This window comes from Dendrobates tinctorius, unplaced genomic scaffold (genome assembly GCF_039654945.1).
Source record: "Dendrobates tinctorius isolate UK_male_01 unplaced genomic scaffold, ASM3965494v1 ptg000116l, whole genome shotgun sequence".
Lineage (NCBI taxonomy): Eukaryota > Metazoa > Chordata > Amphibia > Anura > Dendrobatidae > Dendrobates > Dendrobates tinctorius.
Genome location: NW_027361784.1, coordinates 44,026,555 through 44,050,244, shown reverse-complemented (window position 1 = coordinate 44,050,244; position 23,690 = coordinate 44,026,555). Strand labels below are relative to the sequence as shown.

General features: G+C 42.8%; 1 long non-coding RNA gene across 3 annotated transcripts in view; it reads right to left on the bottom strand.

Annotated features, from left to right (window-relative positions):
* LOC141101342 (uncharacterized) overlaps positions 1-23,690 on the bottom strand; it is a 139,565-nt gene that overhangs the window by 58,671 nt on the left and 57,204 nt on the right. The window contains exon 1 of one of the 3 annotated variants that reach the window (XR_012234943.1): positions 19,049-19,112. The exons of 1 other annotated variant lie outside the window; for it this stretch is intronic. This is a non-coding gene — a long non-coding RNA (uncharacterized lncRNA). Of the gene's footprint in view, positions 1-19,048; positions 19,113-23,690 lie in introns of those variants that run through there. One more of the 3 variants, XR_012234942.1, reaches the window with a different exon arrangement.

Below are 23,690 nucleotides of genomic sequence, written 5' to 3'. Positions count from 1 at the left end.
CTCTTTGTCTGCCTCTGCCACAGGAACCTGTAATACCCACTGGTGAGATCTAAGGTAGAGAAATAATTAGCAGTTCTCAAAGCAGCTAGTGATTCCTCAGTTCTAGGCAATGGGTACGCATCTTTATGTGTAATGCTGTTAATTCATCTGTAGTCTACACACATTCTCATAGTACCATCTTTCTTTTTAACGAGGACTAATGGAGCTGCCCAGGGGCTACAACTATCTCTGATTACTCCAGCCTCCTTCATCTCTCGTAACATACTCTTGGCACATTGGTAGTGTGCTGGGGGTACAGGCCGGTGTCTCTCTTTAATGGGTGGATGATCTCCGGTGGGGATATGATGTTGAACCCCTTTTGCCTGCCCAAAATCTAGAGGATGCTTGCTGAAGACCCGCTCAAATTCTCGAGCCACCCGGTAAGCCCCATGCTTTTGGTGTGAAGGGGAGGAATCAGTGCCTACATGTAGCTGCTGACACCAATCCTCCTGTTGCCCTTCAGAGCCATTCTCTTCCACCTTGTCGGACTCCTTGACTAGCCTGACTCAAGGCTTGTGGGTCGCCCTCCCAGGGCCGTGGGGTACTCGGTTCCGGGCCAGTGTCGGCGGGATGTGTCACAGCAGCGGTGATCCGGTCCGTGGCCCTGGGCGCCCAAAGTAGAAATAGAGGAGATTGGAAATGATGGATTGTAAATGAATAAGCCACCTGTGGTGTTTGGCAAGTGAGATGTTGAGCCGACGCTGCGTGCAGATCCTCTGGGGCTGGTGGTGTGTTGCAGCCAAGATGGTGAAGCTCCCCACAGGTGGAGCTGTAGCCCCAGGGCAGTGTAGATGTAGGGGGAGAGGAGAGGCACAAGCGGTGTAGAAGCTGGTACCCAGATGTAGTGGTGCTGGGTACGTTGGCGCAAGAATGAATGGAGGACACCAGGGCTTGTAGTTCCAAAGCTTTACTCACAGTCTATAGTACACACAGGTACCTGCCTCCATGCTGTGTCCTCCGGGTCAGGGACTCAATCAACCTCCAGACCAGATGGAATGCTCCCTTCCAACACTCTGCCAACATGTGCCTTTCTGAACGTCTCCTCTTATAGCGCCTTTAGATGTGAAGTACTCCTAGTACTGAGTTACACTGGAGTGCCTCATGACAGATGTTCCCAAGAACTCTACTTGTACGGCAGACAGCTGTAGCCTGCTTTGGGGACTCCTTACTCCTGAGTCCCGGCTCACTATCAATGTTGCTGTTGTGCCCCCAAGTCTTAGATGGGAGTAGTGCATTTACAGCCCACTACTCCACCGGTGTCTGCTGTAGAACCATTAGTGTCCATACAACCTTGGGGATCGGGCCCCGGCCTTGCGCTTAGAACTTCTAGGCAGGGTTCTTCCTCTAACCCACGTCCTCTGTTCCCTTTTACTCCTACGTTCTGTACTAGTCTTTCCTTCTTAAGGAAGATCAGGTTTCGGTTCAATGTCTTTCTCCTTCTTTCCTTTCCTGTGCCAGCAGACCCAGATCACAGAGATCTGCTGCAGCACCTCCTTCCTCCATCCCTCTCTCAGGGATTTCTCTTCTCACTCCTCTCTGAGTGACTATCTGACTGACTGCCCTACTGACTGACTGAAATTCTAAACCTTCCCGCTCTTTTATGTATTCTAACTCCACCCACCTCCCAGCACGTTTCATGTTCCAAGCAGAGAGCCACCAAAGGTGCTCTGCTACACTCCAAGCAGGGAGCCGCAATGTGGCTTTGCTGAACTACTGTGTTGTGTGGGATGCAGGTGTTGGAGAGTGGTCAGCAGCCTCCAACTTATCTGGATGGTGGGGCACCACACCTCAGGAGGAGGTGCAGTGCCTCAGGGGCGCCACACTTGTCCTTAAGAAACGACACAGCATTACAGTAAGCTTTTATGGCCAGTGGGCCCTCCCTTTCTCTCTTCTATAGATTGTAAGTTCTTATGGTCAGTGATATTCTCTCTCTTTCTCCTGTAGAGCATTTGATCTTATGTTTGACAAGGTCCTCTCGCTCCTGTAGCGTATAAGTTCTTATAGTCAGCTGAGTTCTTTCTCTATTGTAGAGTGTGAGCTCTTATAATCAGCTACAGTTGTGGCGAAAAGTATTGACACCCCTGCAATTCTGTCAGATAATAATCGGTTTCTTCCTGAAAATGATTGCAAACACAAATTCTTTGGTATTATCTTCATTTAATTTGTCTTAAATGAAAAAACACAAAAGGGAATGAAGCAAAAAGCAAAACATTGATCATTTCACACAAAACTCCAAAAATGGGCCAGACAAAAGTATTGGCACCCTCAGCCTAATACTTGGTTGCACAACCTTTAGCCAAAATAACTGTGACCAACCGCTTCCGGTAACCATCAATGAGTTTCTTACAATGCTCTGCTGGAATTTTAGACCATTCTTCTTTGGCAAACTGCTCCAGGTCCCTGATATTTGGAGGGTGCCTTCTCCAAACTGCCATTTTTAGATCTCTCCACAGGTGTTCTATGGGATTCAGGTCTGGACTCATTGCTGGCCACCTTAAAAGTCTCCAGTGCTTTCTCTCAAACCATTTTCTAGTGCTTTTTGAAGTGTGTTTTGGGTCATTGTCCTGCTGGAAGACCCATGACCTCTGAGGGAGACCCAGCTTTCTCACACTGGGCCCTACATTATGCTGCAAAATTTGTTGGTAGTCTTCAGACTTCATAATGCCATGCACACGGTCAAGCAGTCCAGTGCCAGCGGCAGCAAAGCAACCCCAAAACATCAGGGAACCTCCGCCATGTTTGACTGTAGGGACCGTGTTCTTTTCTTTGAATGCCTCTTTTTTTCTCCTGTAAACTCTATGTTGATGCCTTTGCCCAAAAAGCTCTTTTTTTGTCTCATCTGACCAGAGAACATTCTTCCAAAGCGTTTTAGGCTTTTTCAGGTAAATTTTGGCAAACTCCATCCTGGCTTTTTTATGTCTTGGGGTAAGAAGTGGGGTCTTCCTGGGTCTCCTACCATACAGTCCCTTTTCATTCAGACGCTGATGAATAGTACGGGTTGGCACTGTTGTACCCTCGGACTGCAGGACAGCTTGAACTTGTTTGGATGTTAGTCAAGGTTCGTTATCCAACATCCGCACAATCTTGCGTTGAAATCTCTTTCTTTTTCTTTTCCGTCCACATCTAGGGAGGTTAGCCACAGTGCCATGGGCTTTAAACTTCTTGATGACACTGCGCACGGTAGACACAGGAACATTCAGGTCTTTGGAGATGGACTTGTAGCCTTGAGATTGCTCATGCTTCCTCACAATTTGGTTTCTCAAGTCCTCAGACAGTTCTTTGGTCTTCTTTCTTTTCTCCATGCTCAATGTGGTACACACAAGGACACAGGACAGAGGTTGAGTCAACTTTAATCCATGTCAACTGGCTGCAAGTGTGATTTAGTTATTGCCAACACCTGTTAGGTGCCACAGGTAAGTTACAGGTGCTGTTAATTACACAAATTAGAGAAGCATCACATGATTTTTTGAACAGTGCCAATACTTTTGTCCACCCTCTTTTTATGTTTGGTGTGGAATTATATCCAATTTGGCTTTAGGACAATTCTTTTTGAGTTTTTTAACCCCTTCACCCCCAAGGGTGGTTTGCACGTTCATGACCGGGCCAATTTTTACAATTCTGACCACTGTACCTTTATGAGGTCATAACTCTCGAACGCTTCCATGGATCCCGGTGATTCTGACATTGTTTTCTCGTGACATATTGTACTTCATGTTAGTGGTAAAATTTCATTCAAATAACTTGCGTTTATTTGTGAGAAAAACGTAAATTTGGCGAAAATTTTGAAAATTTCGCAATTTTCCAACTTTGAATTTTTATGCCCTTAAATCACAGAGATACGGCAGAAAAAAAACTTGATAACTAACATTTCCCACATGATTACTTTACATCAGCACAATTTTGGAACCAAAATTTTTTTTTGTTAGGAAGTTATAAGGGTTAAAAGTTGACCAGCGATTTCTCATTTTTACAACACCATTTTATTTTTAGGACCACATCACATTTGAAGCCACTTTGAGGGGTCTATATGATAGAAAATACCCAAAAGTGACACCATTCTAAAAACTGCACCCCTTAAGGTGCTCAAAACCACATTCAAGAAGTTTATTAACCCTTTAGGTGCGTCACATGAAATTTTTTGAATATTTAAAAAAAAATGAACATCTAACTTTTTTTCATAAAAAAAATACTTCAGGTTCAATTTTTTTTATTTTACCAAGGGTAACAGGAGAAATTGAACTGCAAAAGTTATTGTGCAATTTGTCCTGAGTACGCAGATACCTGATATGTGGGGGGGAACGACTGTTTCGGCGCATGGCAGAGCTCAGAATGGAAGGAGTGCAGTTTGACTTTTTCAATGCAAAATTGGCTGGAATTCAGATTGGACGCCATGTCACGTTTGGAGAGTCCCTGATGTACCTAAACAGTGGAAACCCCCTACAAGTGACCCCATTTTGGAAACTAGACCCCCCAAGGAACTTATCTAGATATGTGGTGAGAACTTTGAACCCACAAGGGCTTTACAGAAGTTTATAACGTACAGCGGTACAATTAAAAAATCATATTTTTTCCACAAAAATGATCTTTTCACCCCAATTTTTATTTTCCCAAGGGTAACAGGACCCTAAAAGTTATTGTGCAATTTGTCCTGAGTACGCTGATACCCCACATGTGGGGGTAAACCACTATTTGGGCGCATGGCAGAGCTCGGAAGGGAAGCAGCGCCATTTGACGTTTTTGGCTGGAATTGAGATTGGACACCATGTCGCGTTTGGAAAACCCCTGATGTACCAAAACAGTGGAAACCCCCCACAAATGACACCATTTTGGAAAATAGACCCCCTAAGGAACTTATCTAGATGTGTGGTGAGAACTTTGAACCCCCATGGGCTTCACAGAAGTTTATAACATAAAGCCATACAATTAAAAAATCATATTTTTTCCACAAAAATGATCTTTTCACCCCAATTTTTATTTTCCCAAGGGTAACAGGACCCTAAAAGTTATTGTGCAATTTGTCCTGAGTACGCTGATACCCGACATGTGGGGGTAAACCACTATTTGGGCGCATGGCAGAGCTCGGAAGAGAAGCAGCGCCATTTGACGTTTTTGGCTGGAATTGAGATCGGACACCATGTCGCGTTTGGAAAACCCCTGATGTACCAAAACAGTGGAAACCCCCCACAAATGACACCATTTTGGAAACTAGACCCCCCAAGGAACTTATCTAGATGTGTGGTGAGCACTTTGACCCCCCCAGTGCTTCACAGAAGTTTACAACGCCCGGGCGTGAAAATAAAAAATTCGTATTTTTTCCACAAACATGATCTTTTAGTCACCATTTTTTTATTTTCCCAAGGGTACCAGGAGAAATTGGACCCCAAAAGTTGTTGTCCAATTTGTCCTGAGTATGCTGATACCCCATATGTGGGAGAAAACTACTGTATGGGCACACGTCGGGGCTCGGAAGGAAGTAGTGACGTTTTGGAATGCAGACTTTGATGGAATGGTCTGCAGGTGTCATGTTGCCTTTGGAGAGCCCCTAATGTACCTAAACAGTGGAAACCCCCCACAAATGACACCATTTTGTAAACTAGACCCCCCAAGGAACTTATCTAGATGTGTGGTGAGCACTTTGACCCCCCCAGTGCTTCACAGAAGTTTACAACGCCCGGGCGTGAAAATAAAAAATTCGTATTTTTTCCACAAACATGATCTTTTAGTCACCATTTTTTTATTTTCCCAAGGGTACCAGGAGAAATTGGACCCCAAAAGTTGTTGTCCAATTTGTCCTGAGTATCAATACCCCATATGTGGGAGAAAACTACTGTATGGGCACACGTCGGGGCTCGGAAGGGAAGTAGTGACGTTTTGGAATGCAGACTTTGATGGAATGGTCTGCGGGTGTCATGTTGCCTTTGGAGAGCCCCTAATGTACCTAAACAGTGGAAACCCCCCACAAATTACACCATTTTGTAAACTAGACCCCCCAAGGAACTTATCTAGATGTGTGGTGAGCACTTTGACCCCCCCAGTGCTTCACAGAAGTTTACAACGCCCGGGCGTGAAAATAAAAAATTCGTATTTTTTCCACAAACATGATCTTTTAGTCACCATTTTTTTATTTTCCCAAGGGTACCAGGAGAAATTGGACCCCAAAAGTTGTTGTCCAATTTGTCCTGAGTATCAATACCCCATATGTGGGAGAAAACTACTGTATGGGCACACGTCGGGGCTCGGAAGGGAAGTAGTGACGTTTTGGAATGCAGACTTTGATGGAATGGTCTGCGGGTGTCATGTTGCCTTTGGAGAGCCCCTAATGTACCTAAACAGTGGAAACCCCCCACAAATGACACCATTTTGTAAACTAGACCCCCCAAGGAACTTATCTAGATGTGTGGTGAGCACTTTGACCCCCCCAGTGCTTCACAGAAGTTTACAACGCCCGGGCGTGAAAATAAAAAATTCGTATTTTTTCCACAAACATGATCTTTTAGTCACCATTTTTTTATTTTCCCAAGGGTACCAGGAGAAATTGGACCCCAAAAGTTGTTGTCCAATTTGTCCTGAGTATGCTGATACCCCATATGTGGGAGAAAACTACTGTATGGGCACACGTCGGGGCTCGGAAGGGAAGTAGTGATGTTTTGGAATGCAGACTTTGATGGAATGGTCTGCGGGTGTCATGTTGCCTTTGGAGAGCCCCTAATGTACCTAAACAGTGGAAACCCCCCACAAATGACACCATTTTGTAAACTAGACCCCCCAAGGAACTTATCTAGATGTGTGGTGAGCACTTTGACCCCCCCAGTGCTTCACAGAAGTTTACAACGCCCGGGCGTGAAAATAAAAAATTTGTATTTTTTCCACAAACATGATCTTTTAGTCACCATTTTTTTATTTTCCCAAGGGTACCAGGAGAAATTGGACCCCAAAAGTTGTTGTCCAATTTGTCCTGAGTACGCTGATTTCCCATATGTGGGAGAAAACTACTGTATGGACACACGTCGGGGCTCGGAAGGGAAGCAGTGACGTTTTGGAATGCAGACTTTGATGGAATGGTCTGCGGGTGTCATGTGCGTTTGGAGAGCCCCTGATGTACCTAAACTATTGAAACTCCCCACAAGTGACCCCATTTTGGACACTAGACCCCCCACGGAACTTTTCTAGATGTGTGGTGAGCACTTTGAACCCCCAAGTGCTTCACAGAAGTTTATAACGCTCGGACGTGAAAATAAAAAAATCATTTTTTTCCACAAAAATGATATTTTTGCCCCCAATTTTTTATTTTCCTAAGGGTAACAGGAGAAATTGGACCCCAAAAATTGTTTTGCAATTTGTCCTGAGTAGGCTGATACCCTACATGTGGGGGTAAAACACTGTTTGGGCGCATAGCAGAGCTTGGAAGGGAAGGAGCACCATTTGACTTTTTCAACTCAGAATTGGCTGGAATTGAGATCAGACGCCATGTTGCATTTGGAGAGCCCCTGATGTGCCCAAACAGTGGAAACCCCCAATTCTAACTCCAACCCGAACCCCAACACGCCCCTAACCCTAGCCCTAACCCTAGCCCTAACCCTAGCCCTAGCCCTAACCCTAGCCCTAACCCTAGCCCTAACCCTAGCCCTAGCCCTAACCCTAACCCTACCCTAACCCTACCCCAACACACCCCTAGCCCTAACCCTAGCCCTAACCCTAATGGAAAAATGGAAATAAATACATTTTTTTAATTTTATTATTTTTCCCTAACTAAGGGGGTGATAACGGGGGGTTTGACTTACAATTTTGGCAGTTTTTATGTTTGGCGGCTGTCGCACGCTAAAAGACGCTTTTTATTGTAAAAATAGTTTTTGCATCACCACATATTGAGAGCTATAATTTTTCCGTATTTTGACCCACCGAGTCATGTGAGGTCTTATTTTTTGCGGGACGAGTTGACGTTTTTATTGGTACCATTTTCGGGCACGTGGAATTTTTTGATCGCTTTTTATTCAGATTTTTGTGACGCAGAATGAACAAAAACCAGCGTTTCATGAATTTCTTTTGGGGGGGGTGCGTTTACACCGTTCCACGTGCGGTAAAATTGATAAAGCGGTTTTATTCTTCGGGTCAGTACGGTTACAGCGATACCTCATTTAGGTCGTTTTTTTATGTTTTTGTCGGTTTTATGCAATGAAAACGATTTTATATAAAAAATAATTATTTTTGCATCGCTTTATTCTGCGAGTTATAACTTTTTTATTTTTTCGCTGATGATGCTGTATGGCGGCTTGTTTTTTGCGGGACAAGATGACGTTTTCAGCGGTACCATGGATATTTATATGCGTCTTTTTGATCGCGCGTTATTGCACTTTTTGTTTGGCGGTATGATAATAAATCATTATTTTTTGCTTCGTTTTTTATTTTTGTTTTTTAAGGGGTTCGCTAAAGGGGTTAACTATTGGGACAGTTTTATAGGGCAGGTCGTTACGGACGCGGCGATACCTAATATGTGTACTTTTATTGTTTTTTTTTTTATTATTTTCAAAAAATGAATTTATTGGGGAATATTTTTTTTTTTTTTTACTAATTTACTTGGCGATTTTTTTAAATTTATTTTTACACTTTTTTTTAATTTTTTTTTACTTTATTACATAGTCCCAGGTGGGACATCACTGTCCTGTGACAGATCGCTGATCTGTCACATCACAGATCACTGTGACAGATCAGCGATCTGTCACAGGCAGTGCACAAGGCTTCCTCATGCCTGCGCTTTGCAGGCACTGAGGAAGCCAGCTTCCCCAGGCCCCCGAAGGCCCCCGTCGCCATCTTGGATTCGGGGGCCTGGAGGAAAGGAGCCCCCCGCAGCAGCGCTGCACATTGCGCTGCCGTGGGGGGCTCAGGGAAGCACGGAGGGAGCCCCCTCCCTGCCGATGCTTCCCTTTAACCCCCGGTACACCGCGATCATGTTTGATCGTGGTGTGCAAGGGGTTAACGTGTCGGGGGCGGTCCGTGACCGCCCCTGACACATTGTGCCGGGTGTCAGCTGTGATAATCAGCTGACACCCGGCCGCGATCAGCGGCGCTCACCACGTGGGCGCCGCTGATCGCGGTAGACGTACTATCCCGTCCCCGGTCATACGGGCCCGGGTACCGTGGACGGGATAGTACGTCTCATGTCAGGAAGGGGTTAATTTAAGACAAATTAAATGAAGATAATAATACCAAAGAATTTGTGTTTGCAATCATTTTCAGGAAGAAACTGAGTATTATCTGACAGAATTGCAGGGGTGTCAATACTTTTGGCCACAACTGTAGGTACTATCTCCTGTAGATTGTAAGCTCTCCTGGTTAGTGGGGTCCTCTTTCTCTCTGTCTCCTGTAGAGTGTAAGCTCTTATGGTCAGCAGGGTCCTCTCTCTTCTATAGTCTGTAAGCTCTTATGGTCAGTGGGGTTCTTTCTCTTTCTCTCCTGTAAAGTGTAAGCTCTTATGGTCAGTGCGATCCTCTTTCTCCTGTAGAGTGTAAGCTCTTGTGGTGAGTGGTATTCTCTCTATCTCACTTTCTCCTGTAGAGTGTAAGCTTGTATGTTTATAGTGGTCCTCTATCTCCTGTAGAATGTAAGCTCTTATGATTAGCGGGGTCCTCTCTCTGTCTAGTAGAGTTTAAGCTCTTATGATCAGCCATGTTCTCTCTTTCCTCTCCCCCATGTATATTTTTTTCTGTATTGAGATTTGCACAAATGTATTCTCTGCAGATGAAAATTAATTTTTGGGGTATTTATAGTTTTAAGAACAAGCTGTCTTTTGTGTGTGCTTTAGAAATAACACTATTTCTGGCCATTATAGCACACAGAGACAGGGATTCCTGCTTTTTATATCTTAGTTTGCACACAGAAAGAAGCAGTTGCAATGTGGAGTAGTACTGAGCAGTATAGATGTGAATGCAGCTCTTGAGTGTTTGAAAGCTCAGCACGATCTTCCTGTGTCTCACTCTGCCTATTTTATCACTCTCCCTTGCTTTTCCCTCTCATTAGTGTATAATAAAACTGTAACCTGACACCCCAGTGCGATCAAGTCAAAGTTGAGCTGCTGTTTTCATAGTGGATAGTGAGTTCATGAATTTGGGGGGCGGGGGACAGGAAGAAGTGGCTCATAAGTGGATAAAGAAGCAGAATTCTCTGATAACGTATATTGAAAAGTTTCTTGTATTCACAAGTACGGTTGATTTATGCAAATTTGTTGAAAGCACATTTCCGTTTAAAGTAAAATATTGCCATTGAAGCACAAAATATGATACGGTCCCACTTTAATTCATGCACACCCCTTATTTCACCTTCTTGCACAAACCACTTGTCATACGATCATAACCCTTTTCCCCCGATTTGTGATATTATATGGTAAGAAGTTGTAACCAATTGACCCACTGGGATACCCCGGATAACAGCGGCAATAATAATAACCCACAATTGATAATAATGGAACATAAAACAAAGGCCGACATGGCAGAAGGTCTGGAAGAACTTCCTTTCGTGCCGCAGCTGATTTAATAATTTTCTATCACTGGTATTTTATGATTGTGCGTTCTTTTACAATGGATGATTGACGGCCGACCATTTGCCCCAAATGTTCTCACTGGCATAGCCTCCGATCCCACTTTATAATCAAATTGAGTAAAATTGAAGAAACTACCGAGAAAATGTTCTCCGTTTCTCGAAATCATTCGAAAATACAGTATCTGGCACAGGCTGTACTCTGCAATGTACGACATAACTTACATCAATGCTTCTCATGTCACCACTTATGTCTATTTCCTGCTCTCTATTAAAAACATTCCTCATGAAAGTCAAGAGCAAAGTCTCGAAAAGAGTCGGGACAGCAGAATATGCTCCGGATATGGTTTTTTTTCATGAGGACTGCGCTTACTTGTGGGAGAGAGGGGGTGTCCTATGGATGACAAATCTTTAGGGCCATTAGATTGTGAAGTTTAGCAAAGCTTACACCGGGTTTATGTCATTATTGTGATACTTTTTATGTCCCTAAAAGCTGCTCCAGAAAGAAGATAAACAACCGAGTCTGAATATTGCTGCTCACGGGAGATGAGTCATATGTGTAACTCAGTTCAAAGTGGCGGCATCACTACATCAAATTACCTTGATTCCTTTCGAAGGCGAGTTCAGGATGATAGGATAATGGATTCCTGACTGGAACCAATATTCTCATATTAGAAGCACTAACACTAGATATTTTTATCAAATTTGTCGCTGTCACGACTGATGAAACGTTGAGAAAACAGCCACCTTTCAAGCTGAGCAGACAAAATCGGATAATAAGCAAGTGACAGCCTTAAATCACCTGCATGTAATCTCGGAGGACATGAGTACTTTAAATCAGGAAAACATTGCTAAAAACAGTTGTCACCAAATTCTATATTTCAAATTTGGGATGTTAACTTCAGCTTACATTGCGTAGGTACTTGCTGACAAAATCTAGAAATAAGCAGCATATGTTCGTCTCTGTCACTTGTTTATTATCTCAGATTACATTCGAGCTTTGCTGGAAAGTTTTCGCCATCCTTTATATTTTTATATCATCTGGAGTCGGCAAATAATCAGCAGTATCACTTGCGTATTATCTCAGATATTGTGAAAGCTCCAGTAGAAGAGTAGCTTTACAAAAAAAAACAAAATTTCAACATTGGCTTCCATGCAGGTTAAGCTCAAATCAAATAATTAGCAAGTTATAGGGTATGTCACTTGATTATTATCTTATACAGGGTGGGCCATTTATATGGATACACCTGGGTGGGCCATTTATAAAGTTGGATCCAAAATGGCCGACTTCAAAATGGCCGCCTTGGTCACCACCCATCTTGAAAAGTTTCCCCCCCCATGTACTAATGTGCCACAAACAGGAAGTTGATATCACCAACCATTCCCATTTTATTAAGGTGTATCCATATACAGTACATGGCCCACCCAGGTGTATCCATATAAATGGCCCACCCTGTACTATAGGACCTGAGCGTTCCACTAAGATAAAGAGTCCCTATTTCAGGAGAATATTACTAAAATATTTCATTTTTTTACGACCGATTTAGTTTGAGTTGGAGTATTATGCTTTGTGTAATTCTCAATCAGCAAAAAGTCTATGTTACTTAATGAGTATATCAGAAGACTTGGCATTTTCACGAAGATAATGGGTCCCTAATTAGAAAATATGTTCCCTAATGTTGTCAAAAATATACATTACCAATATTTTATCATTGGGATATCAGCATATACTCAGATTGACTTAGAATATGCGTAATCGTAATGACGGAGATAATAAGCAATAGGTAATCTATGTCCCTAGCTTATTATCTCTGATGATCCGAGAGCTCCACTAAGATAATATTATAATAGATACCTAATTCAGAAAACTAAATATTGTTTATTTTAGTACTATATCTATACAAAATATAAAGTCACACTTACTTGGATTATGCAAGCTAATTAACACATTTTAAGGAACTTAGGGACACAATATTTACTTATGCATTGGAAGAAATTTGTAGTTATTGCCAATCTCAATATTTTAACTTAATATTGCTAACTTTCATTTAATTTGACCTAGGAACTGCAGATTAAATTAAGTAATAAACAAGTGACATAGACTGTCAATTTCTTATTATCTTAGGCAGCATGACATTCCCTTTATAATATTAAATCTCTGATTAAATAAAATTATTTCTCAGGAATGTTATCATTGAGATATCCACTTCTATTCGAGTTTTCTGATCAAATTAATTGATAAGCAAGGTTACAATGCCTGTCACTTACTAATAATCTTAGGGTACTTAGATTTTTAATTGCGGATTTCACCAGTCTCAATATTTCAACAATAAAACATTAGTTGGCTTCTGCTTAAGTTGACCTGAAGGCTATTGAGATAAAATCAGATAATAAGCAAGTGATAATTTCTGTCACTTGCTTTTTACTTGTGATGATATGAAAACTCCATAAAGAAGATACATAACCAATTGAAAGGAATTTTGTATAATATATTTTTCACCAATCCTTAGAATTTAAATAGTGAGATAAGTCCTTCCACTCAGGCTGGCTAGACCTTACTTATTAAATGAGGTAATAAGCAAGTGACAGTTAACTTGTTTAATATCACAGAGGAATTTAGTGCTCTGCTATGATAAGGAGTCCCTAATTCAGAATCTTATTATCAAAAACATGTAACCAATATTTCACAACTGAGTCTACTAAATATGTGAGCATTTAATAACATGTTTGTCACCAATTGAAATAGTTCAAGGTTGAGATATGAGCCTGTCATTCAGCTTAACTTGGAAACTTCTATTCATATGAGGTAATTAGCTAGTCAAAGTCTGTCACTTGCTAATTAACTCAGAGGTAATGTGAGCTTTACTGAGATATTTGTCATCAATCTTAATATTTCAAAATTGGATTACCAGTTTCCACCCATGTTAAATCAGTCAATAAGTGAAGGATTGTCTATATATAGTGTGGCTTCAAGATCTGAGAATGAAAGACAGCAACCACCTAGAGCAAGAACCAGTCACCATTACAGAAGCAGACATCCAACAGCAGGTCAAGGACATGAAGAGCTGGACAGCACCTGGCCCAGACATGATCCTCACCTACTGGCTAAAGAAATTAAAAGCTGTACATGAACGCATGGCAAAGCAGATGAACCAACTGCTAGAAGAAGGCCACCACCCAGATAGGCTAACATAAGGTAGAACAGTGCTGATCATAAAGGATCCTCATAAAGGAACAGTTCCATCCAATTACCGCCCAATAACCTGCCTTACAACAACAATGGAACTCCTGTCAGGCATCATAGCCACCAAGCTATAGAACCATATGAACCAGCATATGAATCCAACTCAGAAAGGCATTGGGACCAACACCAGAGGCTCTAATCACCAGCTCCTAGTAGATAGAGCAGTCGCTCAAGACTCAAGATCCAGACAGACCAATCTCAGTGTGGCCTGGATTGACTACAGGAAAGCCTATGACTCAATGCCACACACATGGATCTGTGAATGCTTGGCTCTCTACAATGTCAACAGGAAATTAAGAACCTTCCTCAGAAACTCAATGAGACTATGGAGAACAACACTGGAAGTCAACTCAAGACAACTAGCACAGGTGACCATCAAATGCAGCATATACCAAGGTGATGCACCGTCCCCACTGCTGTTCAGCATAGGATTGAACCCCCTCAGTCAGATAATTACAGAGTCTGGCTATGGATACAAGTTCAAGAGTGTAAGCACCCTCAGCCACCTCTGTTGTGAGTTCATTTTCCCCTTCACTACTGAGGCCCGAGGAACTCCCTCTTCTGGTGAAGAAAGGTAGTGAGCCTGATTGTCAAACACCTGGGGCTGATGATGATGACTGGCTGAGTGGAGTTAATGACTGGATATAAGGCTGCCGACGCCCTTCTGGCCTGCGGGTGATTTCTCTGTGGACTTCTAGGAAACCAGTCTGATTCCTGCTCATCTAAAGCTAAGATTTCTGCTTTGCCTTTTTGTATTAGTGTTTTGTTTTCCTTGCTTTTCTGGATTATGCCATTCCCTGCTGGGGTGAGCTGAATCTCCTTTTGCCTGTTGCTCTGTCTTCAGAATATTCCTGAGTACTGACATAGCCTTTTTTGAAGCCTAGCTTCTTCAGGGCCTTTTTTACTGTCAGTTTGTTGGCTCTTATTTTTATAGGGTTTTTCACGGATTGCAGACAGCAGCCTTCCTGTCCTTTCCTATCTAAGCTAGCTTGGGCCCCATCTTTGCTCAGTCTATCTTTCTGTCTGTGTTTTGTTCTTTCTTCTTGCTTCACCGTCATTATATGTGGGGGGCTGCCTTTTGCTTTGGGGTCTGCTCTGGGGCAGTTTAGATTTCCCTTTCTGTCTTTAGGCTATGTAGTCCTCCGGCTGTGATCGAGGGGCTTAGGGCATCGTAGGAGCTCCCCACGGCTACTGCTAGTTGTGTTGATAGGTTCAGGGGTCTGCAATCCGATAGCTGCCAACTTCTCTGGTTTTCTGGACTCAGCTAGCATTTCTATTTTTGCCTCCTACGGTGACTCAATCATAACACACCTCATTTACATGGATGACATCAAGCTGTATGCAAAAAACGAAAAAGTCATCAATTCACTGATCCACCTGACAAGGATCTACAGTGAAGACATCGGGATGTCTTTCGGACTGGAGAGGTGCGGCCGGTTGGTAATAAAGAGAGGCAAGGAAGTCAAGACTGATGGAGTGGAATTACCAGCAGGGCACATAGCAGATGTACAGACATGCCACAAGTACCTCAGCACCCCACAGGGATATGGTATCCATGATGAGGAGGCAAGGAAAGCAGCAACATCCAAATACAATCAAAGGGTAAGACAGGCCCTGAAGAGCCAGCTCAATGGGAAGTATAAAATCCGCACCATCAATACATATGCCCTGCCAGATATCAGATACCCTGCTGGCATAGTGTGATGGCCAAAAGAAGAGATGGAAGCTGCAAATGTGAAGACACAAAAGCTCCTCACACTGCATGGAGGTCTCCACCCTAAGTCTAGCACCCAAAGATTGTATACCAACAGAAAGGAGGGTGGTCGAGGCTTGATAAGCATCCAAGCCACCATCATGCATGAAACAAGGAGTATCCAGGAATACATCAGAAAAATGTCAATTAAAGATGAGATGCTGAAAGAAAGCCTAAGGCAGCAACAACAACAGTCTGGAAGGAAGGGCAGGAACATGAAGCACCATGGCAAGGCAAGCCGCTGCATGGGATGTACCATCGACAGATAATGGAGGTGGCTGACATGGAGAAATCCTACCAATGACTTGAGAAAGCTGGACTCCGAGACAGCACAGAGGCACTAATCATAGCGGCACAAGAGAAAGCACTAAGTACCAGATCCATAGAAGCAGGAATCTACCACACAAGACAAGACCCATGGTGCAGACTATGCAAAGAAACCTCAGAAACCGTCCAAAACATAGAGGCAGGATGCAAAATACAAGGACAGTGTATACTGAACGCCACAACCAAGTAGTGGGAATTACATACAGGAACATCTACACAGCGTATGTGCCAAGTCCCCATAAGAACAGGTAGGAGACCCCAGAAAAAGTGGAGGAGAAAGAAAGGGTTAAAATCCTGTGGGACTTCGAGATCCAGATGGATAAGTAGGTGTGGGCTGTCCGACCAGACATTGTGATAGCAGACAAGGACCAGAAGACAGCAATGATAATAGATGTGGCAGCGCCATGTGACAGCAACATCAGAAAGAAGGAATATGAGAAGCTGGAGAAATACCAGGGCCTCAAAGGAGAACTGGACAAGATGTGGAAGGTGAAGGCAACAGTGATTCCAGAGGTGACAGGAGCACTTGGAGCAGTGACCCATAAGTTTGAAGAATGGCTACAACAGATCCCAGGAGCAACATCTGAGCTCTCTGTCCGGAAAAGCGCAATGCTGGGAACAACTCCTGCGCAGAGTCCTCAAACTCTCAGGCCTCTGGTAGAGGACCCGAGAATGAGGAAGGCCATAAAAAAGACCACCGCTATTGAGGGTGAGAAGAAAGTTTATATATATATATATTCTACATTGTGTACTCAAATAAAGTTTAGTCAAAGAGCTGAACTGCAAACCTTATTGGGGAGAATACATCCTGAGCCCATATAGTCTCCATGCGGGCTGTCATGTAGATGTTAACAGGTCACAGTGTAGCACTGATGAACGTACATGGTACGTCCACATAGGACAGTTTAGTAGCTGATCTTTTGAATCTGTAAATCTATAAATGACACTGTAAAACATAGCAAAATGCCATCTCCATTTCAGTCCTGCTGTGCACATGACCTAACAGTAACGTGCATGCAATTGGCAGGAATGGAGAAATAAGAGGGAATTTCTTAGGAGACATAAGCAGGAAAAAGGCTGTTCATACCATTTAACCAATGGCAGAATTAATTGGTGTTTGAATACAGATGTAGTAAAGGTTATCATGACCTACAAGACACCATCTGGGTAACAAGTTGTCACAGATTATTATTATCTCACTTCAAAGATTAAGATCATATGACACTGTACGAGCCAACGGAAATTTAGCTGTTGGATTACATTTTTTTGTAGGATGACGGTCCTTATTATAGGACAGGGGACATTATTACAGGGTAGGGCACATGATGTTATTACATGAAGAGGTCAGGATGGGGGACATTATTACAGGATGGGGGTAATTATTATAGGATGGAGAACATCATTACAGGATAGGGCCCAGAGAGCAGGACATTATTACAGGAAGGGGCAAGAATGAGGGACATTATTACAGGATGGGGGTAATTATTATAGGATGGGGAACATCATTACAGGATATGGCCCAGAGCACAGGACATTATTACAGGAAGGGGCAAGAATGAGGGACATTATTAAAGGATGGGGGTAATTATTATTGGATGGGGAACATCATTTCAGGATAGGGCACAGGACTTTTACAGGAAGGGGCAAGAATGAGGGACATTATTAATGGATGGGGGTAATTATTATAGGATGGGGAACATCATTACAGGATAGGGCACAGGACATTATTACAGGAAGGGGCAAGAATGAGGGACATTATTAATGGATGGGGGTAATTATTATAGGATGGGGAACATCATTACAGGATAGGGCACAGGACATTATTACAGGAAGGGGCAAGGATGAGGGCATTATTACTGGATGGGGGACTTTAATACACTTTTCTTACCAGGACAAAACGTGCATAAATACTCTGTTGTAAAATATATGTAACAGTAAGCAGCAAGTGCTAGTAAAAGATGTTAACAAAACCAGGGTATTTTGTTGATACTTTTTTTGCAAAAATATGTACGCTAAGTCACTCCACCACGTCATGGTATACCCTTGTCGGAACAGTCCTATCTAATATATTTAAAACCTGAACATGTGAACAATACCTTCATGAGCAGGGTTCAGAAAGGTGCTGCCCGGTATGGGCACGCTGGGCAAAATGGCTTTTTATGTGCATGTCCCAAAGGAGAGAGGTGGGGATCTCCCAAAGCTTGCATAAGCAAGAAATCAATAGATTCAGAACAGATGACACATGCACAGAAAATGAACAGGTTAGTAAGACCCTGTTCACACCACCCAAGAACTAAGACACAGAAAAAACACACAGTATGACAAACGTGCATAAATACTCTGTTGTAAAATATATGTAACAGTAAGCAGCAAGTGCTAGTAACAGATGTTAACAAAACCAGGATATTTTGTTGATATTTTTCTTGCAAAAAAATGTACGCTAAGCCACTCCACCACGTCACGGTATACCCTTCTCGGAGCAGTCCTATCTAATATATCTTTTACTTTTGACGTTTGCCATACTATGTGTTTTTTCTGTGTCTTAGTTCTTGGGTGGTGTGAACAGGGTCTTACTAACCTAACATTTTCTGTGCATGTGTCATCTGTTCTGAATCTACTTTTCTTACCAGAGTAAAGGTAAACTTAGATCTAGAGCTGACAATTGTTGCATTCTCCTGTCCACTGGTTTAGTTGAAGAGCATCTACAGATCACAAACTTCTACCTAACAAATGACATAAGGATATAGGATTTTCTGTGGGAACATAGTAGTTCTGCTGTAGGTGTGTGGGGGGGAGGTTGTGATTTTGTGACAGCTGACAAGTCTCACTCCAAGTCACAGAAAACAGTTGTGCTTCTCAAATAGCGTAAAATGCCGATGTGTGCAGCGCTACGATCGTACTGTGGCAGCCATTACGTTGGTGGCCTCTACATCTGCATAGAATTGTGCTGTGAGTTCGTCATGCTCTCGTCACTGACGAAGAACGTGTCCTTGGAAATCATATTAATGCAACCATAATAATAAGCCGAGACTGCAAATAAATCCAAGAGCATTGAAATCAACAAAGCCTTAGTCAAGTTCGGCAGGAAGGGAAATGCGGAGCTCTTTATGCTTAAAAGAACATGAGATGTATACAGAAGGTGTCACAGTACAGACCGTCTACTCCTCTACCTTCCCCTTCACGCTCCTGCGCCATCTTCTTCTCTCTCCAGCTGCTGCGATGAGTGCGGAGGGCACCAGAAGGAAGGCACTCTGGATTCTATACTTTGCAATATGCTTTCCGCTTCCCTGACCTTTCCCTCTCTACATCACAAACCCGGACCTTTAAAATCCATCACTGGCTCCCTGCCTCACTCGACCACTCGTCCGCTCTAATTTAGTGGAGCTGAAAATCCACTTTTTTCTGATTTCTATTATTTGTTCATTGAATCGCCGCACTTTGCTCATGAAAAACATACATTCGGTACAGCTTTACCTTGTTAACCTCCTTTAAAGGGAACCTGTCAGGTCCAATTACATTATTGATCTACAGATTTAGGGTTAATCTGCAGATTAATAACGTTATTAAAGTGCCCGATTGCTGTACTGAAAGTGAGGCATCTGAGAGAAAATTAACTTTTATTTTTCCTGGGAGCCGCCGGCTTTCAGTCATGCAGATTGGCTTCACTCACAGCACTGAAAGCTATAAGCACATCCCTGGCACTGACTGACAGATAACTCAGCAGGGCATCAGTGCAGAGCAAGCTGTCAATCAGTGCCGGAGCGTACTTACAGCCGTTTCTCTCAGTGCTGTCAGATGTGACTGAAGCAGACTGAAAGCCTGCGGCTCCAGGAAGAAGTAAAGTTAATTTTCTCCCAGGTGCCGCACTTTTAGTACACAGGCCAGGCATCTTCATAACGCTATTATCCTGCTGATTAACCCAATATATGCATAGCATTCTAGACTCCCTTTTAAGCCCAATGTTGTTGACAATTCAACTCCTCTTAGACCTGGAGTCCTGATCTATTCTTGATTGATTTTCTCAGGGAATTAATCACTAAATCAAATAGAAGCACTATCAGATATGTCCTAGTCTCTTAACTTAAAATCAAAATATCCAGAAGAATGGTAGCTTTGAAAAAGTAATAAAACTTAATTTTGAAGTACTCTGTTGGGAGATGCTTATACTGTTTGTGTCTACATATTGTCATGATCCAGGCTGGATCTGACAAGGTAAATGGATAAGTGAACTTTTTTTCCGTTGGCTAGGTGCCAAAGTGGGTTGATTGCCCCCGGTGGCCATTAGAATTATTACATATGGTGTCGTTCATTCTAAGTTGCCCCGATGGTGGTGAGTGGTATCGCACCTTAGTTTTAGGGTTAATGTGCACGCAATTACAAATCAGGTGTTAGACTCTAAAAAAGGGAGCCAGGTGGGTTCAATCACTGTTGGTGATATTGTGTGTTAGTCATTCACAAGGAAGGCTGGGTGAATGAAGGAGCTGAACATGAGTCCTGCGCAGCCCAGCCAGAGGGGACGAGTGGCAGCTAGGTGGTCTGCAAGAAGGGCTGGCATGGCGTGGTGGAGTCACAGTTTATGGTGTTTGCAGGAAGTGCTTGCATGGCTTGGTGGAGTGACGACTATGGAGAGAGTTGCACTCAGCATGCGGGACTTGGTTGCTGAGAGCTGGACTCAAGCATGCTTGACTTTTTGGGCAGGAGCTGAACTCATCTTTGGGACTCTGTTACTGGACTTCTGCAATTGGTGGTGGACTCTGCTCCAAGGCTGCACTATGGTGAAGGATCCAGTTATGGTGATGGATCCGGGTGGAGGAGAAGATGCACACAGGTGGTGGGCTCTGTTGCTAGGAGCGTACGCAACAGAGCAAAGCTAAGTGGTGTTTCCCCTGTATTGTCATCTTTCCTCATGTGTGTTTTAGTGCAGTGGTGGGATTAGTTTCCGCACCGACCAATTCCCTAGTGAGGGTATAGGTCAGGACAAGCTAGGGTTTTTAGGTTCCTGTTGCGCGCCCGGTGCGGAACCGGCATAGGGAACGTTAGGAGTGCAGGAACACTGGCTCAGGGGAGCTCAGGAGGTCTCCACTTCCCTATTCCCTATCACAGGGCCCACCATTGTTATTGTTTCCCAGATTTCCCTTATTGTTTAAATTCGCCTTACTGGAGGCGGGGTTTCCAGACTTGTATATACGTGTAATGTCTAAATTCGCCAGTTGGAGGTGGTGTATCGAGCTGTACGTGTTTATTATTTAAATTCGCCCCACTGGAGGCGGTGTATCCAGGGTCACGTGCGCCACATGGGTCCGCCTTGCGGTACTCGCTGCGTCCAGACACACGTGACCGTGCCACATATGGCACCGAGTGGCTGTGATGGAGAATTTTGCTAGCATGTCATTACACTGCATATAAATGTATATCATGAGAAATTGATGGCTTTAACTCCCTCATGATGCGGACAATTTCCATTTTTCAATGTTTGTGGTTTCCTATGTTTCTGCATTTCCTATGTGATGTACATACAGAATTTTCAGTTTCTCCTATGTGATGTATTTGCAGCAGTCTCATTGTATCCTATGTCATGTATATAGTAGTCTAAGTGTCTCTTATGTGATGTATATACAGCAGTCTCAGTATCTTCTATGTAAAGTATATATAGCAAGCAGTCTCAGGGTCTCCTATGTGATTTAAATACACTAGAGATGAACGAGCACTAAAATGCTCGGATGCTCGTTACTCGAAAGGAGCAACTCCTAATGCTCGGATGCTCGATTCGAGTAATGACTATAATGGGAGTTAAAATCTGAGCATTTTTTGGGCAGACCCTACAAAGAGGTCTGGGGGGCAGTGAAAATATTGAAATGGATGGAAATAGTGCTGAATGGAAGGAGAACAGCATGGGCAAGACAACTTGAAGCATCTCTGCCTCCCAGATTGCTGCTGAGAACAATAGTGTCTCACTTTTACTCCACTTTAAGGAATGACAATAAATTGTCATAAAAAATTGTCATATAAAAATTGTCATAAAACATTCAAAACCGAAGAGAACTTGGGGTTTACAGGAAAAAATATGTTGAGAAACATTTTTTTCAAGTCTAATTGCTTACATAAAAGGCAAAATTTTAAAAGGATTTAATAAAAATAATAACTTAAGCAAACCAAAATTGAGTTTGTTTAATTAAAAAAAATTGAAATTTCAGTATAATTTAGAAAGGAGGCAAGAAGTGCCAAAAATTAGGGACTCAGAGGGACTTAAGTAAACTCTGTATTCGACATAAAGATGGGCCTATCGCCTCAACATACTTATCTAACAATCCCTGTTTTGCCCATACAAAATTTTCTTCAAAATCAGGACCCTTGTATCATCTATTCACATACCTTATATGCACTTAATAGCCCTCTGTATCCGTGCACATACTGGTTGGTTACCAGTTCATGCAGCATTATGTGAACACCCTATTTATATCGACAGCTGGACCGTACAATACAAGCAATTGTTACCATCCATCTTTTGTGTCTCTCCTATTTCCTCATAGATTGTAAGCTTTAAGTCAGCACAACCCTCCCTCCTCCTGGTATCTGTTGATTTCTGTGATAATTGTTATTCTGTAATGTATTTTGTTGTCTGTACAAATCCTAAGTGCTGCAGAATATGTTGTTGCTATAGAAATAAAATTATTTTTATTACAAAGGAGGGTCTCATACACATTCTATTCACATTGTCTTGTAGTGGTACCTTTACACTCATAAAAGCTCTGCACACAGTGCAAAGCCTGCCAAAAATTACAAGCAATGTCACCCATATACCCTTCAAGGCACCAACTGTAGTATCTCAATCAAATCTCAATCAAATATTGTGAACAAAGTGTAGTTGTGATACTTCTACACTCATAAAGGATCTGTGCAAAGTGCAAAGTCCGCCAAAAATTACAAGCAAGGTCATCCATACACCCTTCACAGCACTGAAGTGCTTCATAAAAAAAATAAGAAAGTGTAGTTGTGGCACTTCTACACTCATAAAGGCTTTGCACAAAGTGCAAAACCAATGAAAAATTATAGCGAGAGTCATCCATAGACCCCTGAAAAGCAACAACTGGTGGGCCTCATTCAAATATTTTGAAAGTGTAGTTGATGTAGTGTAGTTGATTTACTCCAGTCTCCTACATTCATAAAGGCTTTCCACAAAGTGTAAAGCCAGGAAAACATTATATGGAGGGTAATACAGTAATCCTCAGCTTTAGGTAGAGCCTCTAACATGCAGAAATGGGTAATGCCCTCTATGTCACCTCCACCATTGCCTGCTCCCACATAGAAGGTGGGGAACCCCAAAGACAGTCCGATCTCTTGATCTCTTGGGGTGGAAGCCCTATCTTGAGCCGCCTCGAGGAGCCTCTCCTGGGCCTGTTAATTTCACAAGAAGGATTCACTCTGCTCCCTTTTTTCTTGGATCACATCCATTGCATACCAGCGATGTTGACCCTCCATTTTGAGGAACGTGATCCCACTTCCAGCCGTGAGTAGCCTTTGAGGCAAGTGTTCAGTCTTTATTGCCCGCTCACTGAACGAGATGTGATGACGGGTCCCAAACTCTTCTCTGGACCCCATCTTTGCCTCCGGTCATACAGCTCTGGCAAAAATTAAGAGACCACCACATTAAAACCATGTCATGGGCAGCCCATTCTATACACCTGAACCCCATTGAAAACCTCTGGAATGTAATCAAGAGGATGATGGCTAGTCACAACAAGCCATCAAACAAAAAAGAACTGCTTACATTTTTGCCCCAGAAGCAGTGTCAAAGAC